This window comes from Vigna unguiculata, chromosome 11, assembly GCF_037176805.1.
Source record: "Vigna unguiculata cultivar grain cowpea cultivar isolate G323 ecotype 2 chromosome 11, ASM3717680v1, whole genome shotgun sequence".
Taxonomy (NCBI): Eukaryota; Viridiplantae; Streptophyta; class Magnoliopsida; order Fabales; family Fabaceae; genus Vigna; species Vigna unguiculata.
Window position 1 is genome coordinate 24,763,728 of NC_140802.1, and position 14,721 is coordinate 24,778,448.

Sequence of the window (14,721 nt, forward strand, 5' to 3'; positions counted from 1 at the left end):
ACTCCCCTTGAGTTTCTCACTAAAATAGGCTATGGGGTGCCCTTCTTGGAGAAGCACGACCCCAATGCCTACATTGGATGCATCACACTCAATTTCAAAAGTTTTGGAGAAGTTAGGGAGGGCTAAAAGTGGTGCATTGATCAATTTTTGTTTTAAAGTTTCAAAAGCCTTTTCTTGATGTTTACCCCACTTATAGACCATACATTTCTTGACCAATTCATTGAGAGGGTGGCTATGGTACTAAAGTTTGGCACAAATCTCCTATAAAATCTAGCCCACCTATAGAGCTCACTTACATTCTTTGGGGGAGGCCAATCCTTGATGGCCATCACCTTTTCTTGGTCCACATGGACCTCATGTTGATTTATTTTGAAACCTAGGAAGATCACGTGATCCATCCCAAACACACATTTCTCCATGTTAACATACAAGGATGCCTTCCTCAAGGTCTCTAACACACTCCTTAAATGATGCAAGTGGTCATCTTGATACATACTATAAATGAGAATGTCATCAAAGTACACCACAACAAACTTCCCTAAGAACTCTCTAAGAACATGGTGCAAGAGTCTCATGAATGTACGAGGTGCATTGGTCAAGCCAAAAGGCATGACTAACCACTCAAATAATCCAAACTTAGTCTTGAAAGAGGTTTTCCATTCATCACCTTCTTTGATTCTAATTTAATTGTACCCACTCTTTAAGTATATTTTGGAAAATATGGTTGCACCATGTAACTCATCAATCAAATCATCTAACCTAGGAATGGGATGCCTATACTTGATGATTATGTTATTGATAGCCCTACAATCTATGCACATTCTCCATGTTCCATCCTTTTTGGGGACTAGAATCACGGGCATTGCACAAGAACTCATGCTATGTTGCACCACCCCTTCTCTAACAACTCATTCACTTGTTTTTGAATTTCCTTAGCCTCATTGGGACTAGTCCTATAGGCTGGCCTATTAGGCAAAGATGAGCCTTGTATAAAATCAATTTGGTGTTCTATACCTCTTAGGGGTGGAAGGCCCTTTGGAGGTTCTTGAAAAACATCTTTGAACTTATCTAAGACTAATGACAAGTTTAGGGGACATATCGAGTGAGGATTTTGGAAGGAGGGGGAAGATTCACTAGGATAAGCTAATGAGATAGGTTTTTGGGCAAGCATTACCTTTTTCACCCCTTTGAGAGTGATCATGCTCTTCTTGGACTCATTGCCATGCCCTTGCGCCTTCCTTTGCGCCTTCTCTTCTTTTCTTTTCTTTAACATTTGAATTTGGTCCTCATTGACTTCTCTTGGTGAAAGAGGTAGTAATGTAATCTTTTTGCCTTGGAAGCTAAAGGAAAACTTGTTGGCATGGCCATCATGAAAAGCTTTTCTATCAAATGGTCATGGCCTTCCTAGTAAAATGTGAGTTTCTTGCATAGGCACCAAGTCACATAACACCTCATCTTTGTAGTTTCCAATGGAGAAGTTAATAAGGACTTGTTTGTCCACTTTGATCTCACCTTCCTCCCTAAGCCAAGAGAGCTTATAGGGCTTGGCATGAGGGATGGTTTTCAAGCCAAACTTGTCCACAACCCTTGTGCTAGCCACATTGACACAACTTCTACTATCAATTATGAGGGAGCAAGTTTTGTTGTTGATTTGGCACCTTGAGTGAAACATATTCTCTCTTTGGTTTTCAAATTCTTTAGGCACTTGGCCTAGCATGCGCCTAACCACCAACAAACCTCCTTCATTAGGTTTGATTTCATCCTCACTTGAAGATTGGGAAGAAGTGTGGAAGGAAGAACTTTTTGGGGAGGGGGGAGAAGAATGTTCACTTTCAACCTCTCCTTTAGGGTTCAAGATCACGCTCCTTTTTATTGGAAAATTTGAAGCAATGTGACCATAGCCCAAACACTTAAAACATTTGATGGAACTAGTTCTTGAACCTTGGGAAGAGTTTGCACTTTCATGGGAGGTTCTAGACGAATTGGTCCTAGGTGGGTGGTCTTTGGAAGGAGGTTTCTCATCTTTTCTTTCTTTTCTTTTCCAAGTCCTAGAGTAGTATTCATTGTAAGGAGTACTCCTATGGGCCTCTTGTTTCTTTTTCAATTGACTTTCAACTTTTAAGGCCAAGTGTAAAATTTTGTCAAGAGTAGAGTACTCATACAACTCAACTACATCTTGAACTTCTCTTCTAAGACCACTCACAAATCTAGCTACCTTTTCTTCTTCACTTTCAAATTGGAGTCCTACTTTGAGAAGCATGGACTCCATCATTTTAAAATACTCATTCACACACATGGACCAAATTGGAGTCCTACTTTGAGAAGCATGGACTCCATCATTTTAAAATACTCATTCACACTCATTCACACATCATTTTAAAATATGCCTTTGGAGCTTCAAAAGAGTCTCCCTCCTATAGTAGGAAGGAACAAATCTAGCGCGCATCAAAGTTTTAATGTCCATCCAAGAGGCCGCGAGTGGCTCTTGGTTAATATTTTTCATACACAATTGATGCCACCATGTGATGGCATAATCCTCAAATTTTAAAACTACTAAGTCTACTTGCTCTTGATCACTAACTAAATGAATATTAAATATTGGGTCCACTTTTAGCTCCCATTCAGTGTAGAGGTTTGGATTATTCTCCCCCTTGAACTTTGGAATCTTGATTGGTGGAGATTGTCTTTGTGGGAGTTGATTGCGCCTTCCACCACCATCATGGTCGTGCCTTCTTCTTCTTCCACCATGGCTAGAGTCCTCGGAAGAGGACCACCTCCTTCTCCTCTCATCCTCTCTGAACTCAAGTCTTTGGATGTGCTCTTGTAGGAAGATCTCACTTTGTCTCCTATCCGCACTCAATTGATCAAAATTTTCCCTTCTACTCACTTCCATCTCACGTAGGATGTTGGCAAGGGTGATTTAGTCACTTTCTTGGGCCATAGGAGTCACCATGGGAGGGGAATAAGGTGAAGCCGATTCTTCCTCCTCTTCTACCTCCAAGATTGGATCCATATTCATGTTCCTACACCAAAACTCACCAAAATCCGTGACAAGCAAGATTTTAGATAATAAAACAAGCCAAACCCGAGACCAAGTGTGGTCTTCACAACCACCCAAGTTTTTTTTATCACACTCCCAAAGCACACAAGCAAGGCTAGCACTCAAAAATCCTTCGGAACAAGTGAAAACACCTTAAAAAAGATGAAAACCTCTCAAAAGCAAAGCAAGTGGCTCGACCACAACACTCTAGGAAAACAAGGAAATGAAAACAACTAAGACAAAACAAGGATTACCTATAGACAAGCAAGCAAAGCTCCAAAACAAGAAAGTTTAACTTCTAAGGAAATTTTGTTTTAAATACAAAACTTGAACAAGACTAAAGCAATGAAAAACATTTTTAAAGACTCTATGGAAAGCATTTGAACAAGCCAAGATTATACCTCAAATTATGCATACACCAAGAAAGATCATAACCAAGTTAAAGCATGGAACTAATTTGAAAATATCACCCAAAATCCAAGTATAAAAATTGGTAGCATAACACCTAGGAAAAATGGCCAAATGGATTCACCAAGCAACACATTAGCTTTCGGCCAAACTGTTTTTGGTCATGAAAATAATTTTTCCTTTCAATACTAGGTACTTAAGATGATGAGAAGGATATTTTAGGGTGTCTTGAACACTTAGTTCCTAAAAAACATTAGGTCAAAATCAATTTCAAGGAGCATACAACAACAAAAGGCATAGATCTCATGCAATAGCTCAAATACTTAGAAACAAGAACAAGAAAACTCAAAGAAGCATATGACATATGACTCAAGCAAAAGTTAGGCACATTTAAAGACTCAACATGACATACACAAAGACACAAACATGTAGCTATCATGCATTTAAACTCATGGATTTGAGGCTCAAAGACTAAGCATCCAAAAACATGTTATCCAACCACATTGAAGAGTTTAAAGAGGTGCAAAAACCGTAGCCAAACTGCTACAACATAACCTGAAAACGCTGATTCCCGTATTCATGGCAGATCTCACCTTTGCTCACTAATTTGATCATAACTTTCTCCACAAAACTCCAAATGCATTGGTTCTTTTTTTTTCTGGAAACTAGACTCAAAGAGCTGGTGTAGTTTAATGTTTTAAAATTGTAACGTTTACTGCCAGCAATGTTTTTGTGTGTCATGGAAGTGGATTTGAACCATAACAAGATAGCTACAACAAGACAAGGTTAGCACATGAAAAACACCATATTCAAGATAACCTAGGCTCTAGATACCAAATGATGAAGGATTATCTTGTTTCCTTTTAGAGTTAAGAATATAGTGAAGTTGTTTAAGACAGCTTTTTGAAAATTCCCACTAGACATTAAGATAGCATGCTATCTAGATGTGAAGGTTCATTTCTCAAGCTCATGAAAGGAAGAAGAAAGTTGGATTCAAGCTTAAACACACACGACAATAACAACACTTAAATAACAACCTATAGGAGGGAGGAACAAATCTAGCGTGCATAAGAGTTTTAATGTCTATCCAAGAAGCCGCGGGTGGCCCTTGGTCATAATTCTTACAAACTTTATGCCACCAAGTATTGGCATACTCAAAAAATCCTAAAACTACTAGATCAACTTGTGCTTGATCCTCTACATGATTTTCATTGAAAATTTGATCAACTTTAGCTTCCCAATCAAGGAAGATTTTGTGATCACTTCCTCCATAGAACTTAGGAATCTTTGGAGTTTGCTTCTCTTGTGATGAGTTGCGCCTAGAATGCCCTCTTTTCCTAGCCTTTCTTTCTTGCTCTTTAGCTTCAAGCCTTTGAATGTGCTCTTGGATTCTTAGGTTACTTTCCTCCTTTTCTTTTTTCAATTGTTCAAAGGAATCCTTCCTAGACAACTCCAAATCCCAAAGAAATCTCATCAATGTATTGTTTTTGTTTGGAAAAGGTGCATTTGATGAACTTGCCATGATTCCTACAACAAAACACTCAAAGCCAAGACAAAATAAATGAATTAGGGATAGACAACATGAAAACCGAGACCAATTCCAACCCAAAATACAACCCAAGTGTTTAGATCACACTCCTAAAGTAACAACGCAAGGCTAGCATTCTAAATCCACCAAAGGATTGAAGAAAACACTTTTAAAAACTTGTGCAAAACCTTTCAAATGCAAGACAAGTGATTCGGTCACAACACCCCAAGAGTTTCAAGAAAAGAAAACTAGTAAGACAAAACAAAGAACACCTAGTGACAAGCAAGAAAAGCACAAAAACAAGGAAAGCTAAACTCTAAAGAAGAAAAGTTTGAGACAACTTTTAACAAGAGTAAAACAAGAAAAACACATTTTAAAGACTCTATGGAAAGTACTTGACAAGCATCTTCAAGTCTTAAATCATGCATACACCAAGAAAGATCATAACCAAGTTAAAATATGGAACTAATTAGCCAATATCACCCAATTCTCAAGTATGAAAACTAGTAGCATAACACCTAGTGGAGAACACACTTTTAGTTCACCAAGGAGCAAGGTTGCTCTCAATTTTTAGGCAAAAATTGGTGTAAAAATTTTCTTCTTTTCACAACAAGCTTCATAAAATGATGAGAAAGAGTTTTAGGTGGCTTGGACACTTAGTTCCTCAAGTTTTAGGCCAAAATCAATTTCATGGAGCATACATCAAGCAAGACATAAAGTGAAAGAAAGATTCAAATACTTGGAAAAACAAGAATAAGAAAACTTCAAGTTAACATATGACATATGACTCAAGCAAAAGTTAGACACATTTAAAGACTCAACATGACATACACAAAGATACAAACATGTAGCTATCACGAATTTAAACTCATGGATTTGAGGCTCAAAGACTAAGCATTCAAAGACATGTTATCCAACCACATTTAGGAGCTTAAAGAGGTGCAAAAACCGTAGCCAAACTGCCATAAAAGAACCTGAAAACACTGATTCATGTATTCTTGGCAGATCTGACCTTTGCTCACTAATTTGATCATAACTTTCTCCACAGAACTCCTAATGCGTTGGTTCTTTTTTTTCTGAAAACTAGACTCAAAGAGATTTCTTTGGACACCAAAAACGTAATTTTTGAAATGTAATTTCTGCCAGTACTATTTTTGTGTGTCATGGAAGTGGATTTGAACCATACCAAGATAACTACAAGAAGACAAGTTTAACACATGAAAAACACCATATTCAAGATAACCTAGGCTCACGATACTAAATGATGAAGGATTATCTTGTTTTCTTTTAAAATTATTGAAGATGGTGTGAGTTGTTAAGAAAGCTAAGTGAAATCCCTACCGGACATTAAGATATCATGATATCTAGATGTGAACGTTCCTTTCACAGAGCTCAAGAGAAGAAGATGATGAATTGCATAAAAAAAAGGAAATGGAAAGCACATAAACCATAGAAAACCAAGAAAATTTAAAGGAAAGTAAAGGAATGGTAAAAATGTAAGAAGCACGCCACTACAAGGCTAGGCTAGACGCCATGGCCACCTTGAAGATAAGTGGATGTCTGCCGCCACTTGCTATGCAAGATAAGGCTTAAAAGTATTCACTCCCTAGGAAGGAAACTCTCACAAATGGTTGAGACATAAAAGTGTTTTTACTTCAAAATGTTCAACCCTTTTACATGTCTAGGAGTACCCCTTATATAGAAGAGTTTATGGTCCTCTATGCAAATAAAACATACTTAAAGATGTCTCTACAAAAACCTAACCCTAGCTTCTAGAAACTAGGTCAAATAAGGTTACATAAATGAGAGACAAAAGAGCTAACTATGGTGTGTGCAAGGCTAATTTCGTTCTAGCACATAAGTAACTCATTTAATGTTTGTGACCTTTCTCCTTTTGATGTAGGATTTAAGAATTCGTGGTCGAATTCTCTCCAAGAAGGGGAGGATGATGAAGGCATGACCACCTCCTTAGAAGCTCCATCAAGAAGGATCACTAGAAGCATGTCTAGAGGGGAGTCTTCTATTCCATCACCTTTATCTTTGTTTTGCATTACTTTAGTTTGAATTCCCTATGTTGGTTTCTAGTTGATTTATTTTGGTTGACTTGTTGACTTTGATCCAAAGTTGACCTTTGACCAAGATTAGATTAACTTAATCCAACATGCTAATCCTTGTTTGTCTTGTTTTATAGGTAATTAAGAGAAAGTAGAGCATGGCTAGGTGGCACTTGGTGATTGGAGCACTTGGATGAAGTGGAAGAGAGAGGAAAGCAAAAAGCATAAAGCAAAAGCAAAAGTAGACATGTACCTTGTCTCCTTTTGCCTTTGTGGTTTATGCCTTAGAAGGTCACTTGGTCTCCTTCCTCTTTTGGCCTAGAATCTTCATGGGAATGCCTCCACCAATCATCTTCCTTCACTTGGCCAAGACTCACTCTCACATTAGGTTTAGGGTTTGCTAGTTAATCCTTTTTCATGTTTTTGTATTTGCTAAAGGACCCCTATGAACTCCTATTTAAAGGGTGCTCCTTGTCTTGTAAAAGGGTTGATCATTTTGTTTCTAAACTATTGTGTTTCAACCTTTAAATTTTCGTGAGCTCTCCTTCCTAGAAGTGAACTCACCTTTGCCTTATCTTGCTTGCAAGTGGCGGCACCATCACTCATCTCTAGGGCTTGGTTGGCTTAGATCCCCCCTATGAGTGGCGTGCTTCTTCCATGCTTCATCTTCTATGCTTTCCATTTTTAATGTTTCTTCTTTCATTTTGGTTCTTTAAGTGTTGTTAATGTTGTGTGAGTTTAAGCTTGAATCCAACTCTCTTCTTCCTTTCATGAGCTTGAGAAATGAACCTTCACATCTAGATAGCTTGCTATCTTAATGTCCAGTGGGAATTTTCAAAAAGCTTTCTTAAATAACTTCAGCATATTCATAACTCTAAAAGGAAACAAGATAATCCTTCATCATTTGGTATCAGAGCCTGGTTGTCCTTGAATATGGTGTTTTCATGTTCTAACCTTGTCTTGTGTAGCTATCTTGAGTGGTCCACATAAAAAACAGTGCTGGCAGCAACGTGTGCGTTTTTGAAAAAAATACTGCAGCTAGCTCAGTGGTCCAAAAGTAATGTTCCAACAAAAAAAGAATTAACGCATTTGGAGTTCTGTGGAGAGAGTTATGATCAAATGAGTGAGCAAAGGTCAGAGCTGTCAAGAATACGAAAAACAACGTTTTCAGGTTATGTTGTGGCAATTTTGGCTTCGGTTTTGTGACTCTTTTGCTCCTAAATGTGGTTGGATAACATGTCTTTTGATACTTACTCTTTGAGCCTCAAATCCATGAGTTTAAATGCATGATAGCTACATGTTTGTGTCTTTGTGTATGTCATGTTGAGTCTCTAAATGTGTCTAACTTTTGCTTGAGTCTCTTGTCATATGCTTCTTTGAGTTTTCTTGTTCTTGTTTCTAAGTTTTTGAACTATTGCATGAGATCTATGCCTTGTGTTGTTGTATGCTCCTTGAAATTGATTTTGACCTAATTTTAAGGAACTAAGTGTTCAAGACACCCTAAAACATCCTTCTCATCATTTGAAGTACCTAGTTTTGAAAAGAAAAAGTGTTTTCAAGACCAAAAACAGTTTGGCCGAGAGCTTTTACAATGCTTGGTGAATCCATTTGGCCATTTTTACTAGGTGTTATGCTACCAAAATTTATACTTGGATTTTGGGTGATATTGGCAAATTAGTTCCATGCTTTGACTTGGTTATGATCTTTCATGGTGTATGCATAATTTGAGGTATAATCTTGGCTTGTTCAAATGCTTTCCATAGAGTCCTTAAAAGTGTTTTTCATTGTTTTAGTCTTGTTCAAGTTTTGTCTTTAAAAACAAGTTTCCTTAGAAGTTAAACTTTCTTGTTTTTTTTAGCTTTGCTTGCTTGTCTTTAGGTAATCTTTGTTTTGTCTTAGTAGTTTTCTTTTCCTTGTCTTCCTAGAGTGTTGTGGCCGAGCCACTTGTTTGAGCTTTGAAAAGGTTTTCATCTCTTTAAAGGTGTTTTCACTTGTTTGGAAGGTTTTTGAGTGCTAGCCTTGCTTGTGTGCTTTGGGAGTGTGATCAAAAACACTTGGGTGCTTGAGAAGACCACACTTGGTCTCGGGTTTGGAATTATTTGTTAGCTAACCTCTTCCTTGTCTCGGTTTTTGGTGAGTTTTTGGTGTAGGAACATGAATATGGATCCAATCTTGGAGGTAGAAGAAGAGGAGGAGTCGGCCTCACCTTATTCCCCTCCCATGGTGACTCCTATGGCCCAAGAAAGTGGACAAATAACCCTTGCCAACATCTTACGTGAGATGGAAGTGAGTAGGAGAGAAACTTTTGACCAATTGAGGGCGGATAGGAGGCAAAGTGAGATCTTCCTACAAGAGCACATCCAAAGACTTGAGCTTAGGGAAGATGAGAGGAGAAGGAGGAGGTCCTCTTCCGAGGACTCTAGCCATGGTGGAAGAAGAAGAAGATACGGCTATGATGGTGGTGGAAGGCGCAATCAACTCCCACAAAGACAACCTCCACCAATCAAGATTCCAAAGTTCAAGGGGGAGAATGATCCAAACCTCTACATAGAGTGGGAGCAAAAAGTGGACCAAATCTTCAATATTCATTTAGTTAGTAATCAAGAACAAGTAGATTTAGTAGTTTTAGAATTTGAAGATTATGCCATGACATGGTGGCATCAATTGTGTATGGACAATATTAACCAAGAGCCACCCGCGGCCTCTTGGATGGACATTAAAACTTTGATGCGCGCTAGATTTGTTCCTTCCTACTATAGGAGGGAGACTCTTTTGAAGCTCCAAAGGCTTCAACAAGGGTCTATGTGTGTGAATGAATATTTTAAAATGATGGAGTCAATGCTTCTCAAAGTAGGACTCCAATTTGAAAGTGAAGAAGAAAAGGTAGCTAGATTTGTGAGTGGTCTTAGAAGAGAAGTTCAAGATGTAGTTGAGTTGTATGAGTATTCCACTCTTGACAAAATTTTACACTTGGCCTTAAAAGTTGAAAGTCAATTGAAAAAGAAACAAGAGGCCAAGAGGAATACTTCATACAATGAATACTACTCTAGAACTTGGAAAGGAAAAGAAAGAAAGGATGAGAAACCTCCTTCCAAAGACCACCCACCTAGGACCAATTCGTCTAGAACCTCCCATGAAAATGCAAACTCTTCTCAAAGTTCAAGAACTAGTTCCATCAAATGTTTTAAGTGTTTGGGCTATGGTCACATTGCTTCAAATTGCCCAACAAAAAGGAACATGATCTTGAACCCTAAAGGAGAGGTTGAAAGTGAATATTCTTCTCCCCCCTCCCCTAAAAGTTCTTCCTCCCACACTTCTTCCCAATCTTCAAGTGAGGATGAAATCAAACCTAATGAAGGAGGTTTGTTGGTGGTTAGGCGCATGCTAGGCCAAGTGCCTAAAGAATTTGAAAACCAAAGAGAAAATATTTTTCACTCAAGGTGCCAAATCAACAACAAAACTTGCTCCCTCATAATTGATAGTGGAAGTTGTGTTAATGTGGCTAGCACAAGGGTTGTGGATAAGCTTGGCTTGAAAACCATCCCTCATGCCAAGCCCTATAAGCTTTCTTGGCTTAGTGAGGAAGGTGAAATTAAAGTGGACAAACAAGTCCTTATTAACTTCTCCATTGGAAACTACAAGGATGAGGTATTACGTGACTTAGTGCCCATGGAAGCAACTCACATTTTATTAGGAAGGCCATGGCAATTTGATATAAAAGCTTTTCATGATGGCCATGCTAACAAGTTTACCTTTAGCTTCCAAGGCAAAAAGATCACATTACTACCTCTTTCACCAAGAGAAGTCAATGAGGACCAATTGCAAATGATTAAGAAAAGAAAAGAAGAGAAGGTGCAAAAGAAGGCGCAAGGGCATGAGTCCAAGAAGAGCATGATCACTCTCAAGGGGGTGAAGAAGGTAATGCTTGCCCAAAAACCCATCTTCCTAGCTTATCCTAGTGAATCTTCCCCCTCCTTCCAAAACCCTCACTCTAGATGTCCCTTAGACTTGTCATTAGTCTTAGATGAGTTCAAAGATGTTTTTCAAGAACCTCCAAAGGGTCTCCCACCCCTAAGAGGTATAGAACACCAAATTGATTTCATACAAGGCTCATCTTTGCCTAATAGGCCAGCCTATAGGACTAGTCCCGAGGAGGCTAAAGAAATTCAAAAACAAGTGAATGAGTTGTTAGAAAAGGGGTGGGTGCAACATAGCATGAGTCCTTGTGCAATGCCCGTGATCCTAGTCCCCAAAAAGGATGGAACATGGAGAATGTGCATAGATTGTAGGGCTATCAACAACATAACCATCAAGTATAGGCATCCCATTCCTAGGTTAGATGATTTGATTGATGAGTTACATGGTGCAACCATATTTTCCAAAATAGACTTGAAAAGTGGGTACAATCAAATTAGAATCAAAGAAGGTGATGAATGGAAAACCTCTTTCAAGACTAAGTTTGGATTATATGAGTGGTTAGTCATGCCTTTTGGCTTGACCAATGCACCTAGTACATTCATGAGACTCATGCACCATGTTCTTAGAGAGTTCTTAGGGAAGTTTGTTGTGGTATACTTTGATGACATTCTCATTTATAGTATGTCTCAAGATGACCACTTGCATCATTTAAGGAGTGTGTTAGAAACCTTAAGGAAGGCATCCTTGTATGCTAACATGGAGAAATGTGTGTTTGGGATGGATCATGTGATCTTCCTAGGTTTCAAAATAAATCAACATGGGGTCCATGTGGACCAAGAAAAAGTGATGGCAATCAAGGATTGGCCTCCCCCAAAGAATGTAAGTGAGCTTAGGTCTTTCCATGGGTTAGCTAGTTTCTATAGGAGGTTTGTGCCAAACTTTAGCACCATAGCTGCCCCTCTCAATGAATTGGTCAAGAAAGGTGTGACCTATAAGTGGGGCAAAGATCAAGAAAAGGCTTTTGAAACTTTAAAACAAAAATTGATCAATGCACCACTCTTAGCCCTCCCTAACTTCTCCAAAACTTTTGAAATTGAGTGTGATGCATCCAATGTAGGCATTGGGGTCGTGCTTCTCCAAGAAGGGCACCCCATAGCTTATTTTAGTGAGAAACTCAAGGGGAGTCACATCAACTACTCCACCTATGACAAAGAGCTTTATGCTCTTGTGAGAACTTTGCAAACTTGGCAACACTATCTTCTTTCAAAGGAGTTTGTGATACATAGTGACCATGAGTCACTCAAATTTTTGAAAAGTCAAGGCAAGTTAAACAAGAGACATGCTAGGTGGGTAGAGTTCTTAGAACAATTCCCATATGTGATCAAACATAAGCAAGGAAAGGCTAACATTGTGGCGGATGCACTTTCAAGAAGGCATTCCCACCTTTCCATTCTTGAAACTAAATTTCTTAGTTTTGATCATATTAAGGAATTGTATCCAAAGGATGTTGATTTCTCCCCCATTCTTAGTGAGTGCCACCAAGGGGCTTACAAAGACTTTTACCTTCTCAATCAATATCTTTTCAAAGGTAAGAGACTTTGCATTCCCCAAGGTTCCTTAAGAGCCTCACTCATTAGAGAGGCACATGAGGGAGGATTAATGGGGCATTTTGGGCCAAACAAGACTTTGGAAGTCTTGAAAGAACACTTCTATTGGCCTCACATGAGGAAGCATGTAGATAGGCATTGCAAAGGTTGCATAGCATGCATGAAAGCCAAGTCTAGAGTCCAACCCCATGGTCTTTACACCCCCTTGCCTATCCCTTCCAAGCCTTGGGTTGACATTTCTATGGATTTTGTCTTAGGTCTCCCAAGGACCAAAAAAGGTAGGGATTCCATTTTTGTAGTGGTGGATAGGTTCTCTAAGATGGCCCATTTCATTCCTTGCCATAAGATTGATGATGCAACTTATATTGCAAATCTTTTCTTCAAGGAAGTAGTAAGACTACATGGCCTACCTAGGTCCATTGTAAGTGATAGGGACTCCAAGTTTCTAAGCCATTTTTGGAGAACCTTGTGGGGTAAACTTGGCACCAAGCTTCTTTTCTCCACCACTTGTCATCCCCAAAGTGATGGCCAAACCGAGGTGGTTAATAGAACCCTAGGGCAAATGCTAAGATGTATGATAGTGCAAAACATTAGAGAGTGGGAGGAACTTCTTCCCCACATAGAGTTTGCCTACAATAGGGTTGTGCATTCCACTACTTCTCATTCCCCTTTTGAGGTTGTGTATGGGTTCAATCCCCTAACTCCCTTAGACCTCCTTCCCCTACCCACTCATGAGGCATGGACTTGCCAAGATGGTGAGACCAAAGCCAAGTACATCCAAGACTTGCATTCACAAGTTAAGGAAACCATTGAGAGGAGAGTTAAGAAACAACAAGAGGATGGTAATAAGGGAAGAAAGGAAGTCATCTTCCAAGAGGGAGATTGGGTTTGGCTTCACTTGAGAAAGGAGAGATTCCCTACTCAAAGGAAGTCTAAGCTCCTCCCTATAGGGGATGGCCCCTTTCAAGTCATTAGGAGAATTAACAACAATGCTTATGAGTTAGACTTACCCCCAAGCTACAACATAAGTAACTCATTTAATGTTTGTGACCTTTCTCCTTTTGATGTAGGGTTTAAGAATTCGTGGTCGAATTCTCTCCAAGAAGGGGAGGATGATGAAGGCATGACCACCTCCTTAGAAGCTCCATCAAGAAGGATCACTAGAAGCATGTCTAGAGGGGAGTCTTCTATTCCATCACCTTTATCTTTGTTTTGCATTACTTTAGTTTGAATTCCCTAAGTTGGTTTCTAGTTGATTTATTTTGGTTGACTTGTTGACTTTGATCCAAAGTTGACCTTTGACCAAGATTAGATTAACTTAATCCAACATGCTAATCCTTGTTTGTCTTGTTTTATAGGTAATTAAGAGAAAGTAGAGCATGGCTAGGTGGCACTTGGTGATTGGAGCACTTGGATGAAGTGGAAGAGAGAGGAAAGCAAAAAGCATAAAGCAAAAGCAAAAGTAGACATGTACCTTGTCTCCTTTTGCCTTTGTGGTTTATGCCTTAGAAGGTCACTTGGTCTCCTTCCTCTTTTGGCCTAGAATCTTCATGGGAATGCCTCCACCAATCATCTTCCTTCACTTGGCCAAGACTCACTCTCACATTAGGTTTAGGGTTTGCTAGTTAATCCTTTTTCATGTTTTTGTATTTGCTAAAGGACCCCTATGAACTCCTATTTAAAGGGTGCTCCTTGTCTTGTAAAAGGGTTGATCATTTTGTTTCTAAACTATTGTGTTTCAACCTTTAAATTTTCGTGAGCTCTCCTTCCTAGAAGTGAACTCACCTTTGCCTTATCTTGCTTGCAAGTGGCGGCATCATCACTCATCTCTAGGGCTTGGTTGGCTTAGATCCCCCCCTATGAGTGGCGTGCTTCTTCCATGCTTCATCTTCTATGCTTTCCATTTTTAATGTTTCTTCTTTCATTTTGGTTCTTTAAGTGTTGTTAATGTTGTGTGAGTTTAAGCTTGAATCCAACTCTCTTCTTCCTTTCATGAGCTTGAGAAATGAACCTTCACATCTAGATAGCTTGCTATCTTAATGTCCAGTGGGAATTTTCAAAAAGCTTTCTTAAATAACTTCACCATATTCATAACTCTAAAAGGAAACAAGATAATCCTTCATCACCAAAGGTACATAGGTACACTTGCTTTATGCCTTTTTCTTT

At 38.9% G+C, this 14,721-nt stretch overlaps 1 pseudogene; it reads right to left on the reverse strand.

The window, feature by feature from the left end:
* Positions 1-874: 874 nt before the first annotated feature.
* Positions 875-2,296, reverse strand: LOC146881637 (uncharacterized; annotated as a pseudogene).
* Between the last annotated feature and the right edge of the window lie 12,425 nt (positions 2,297-14,721).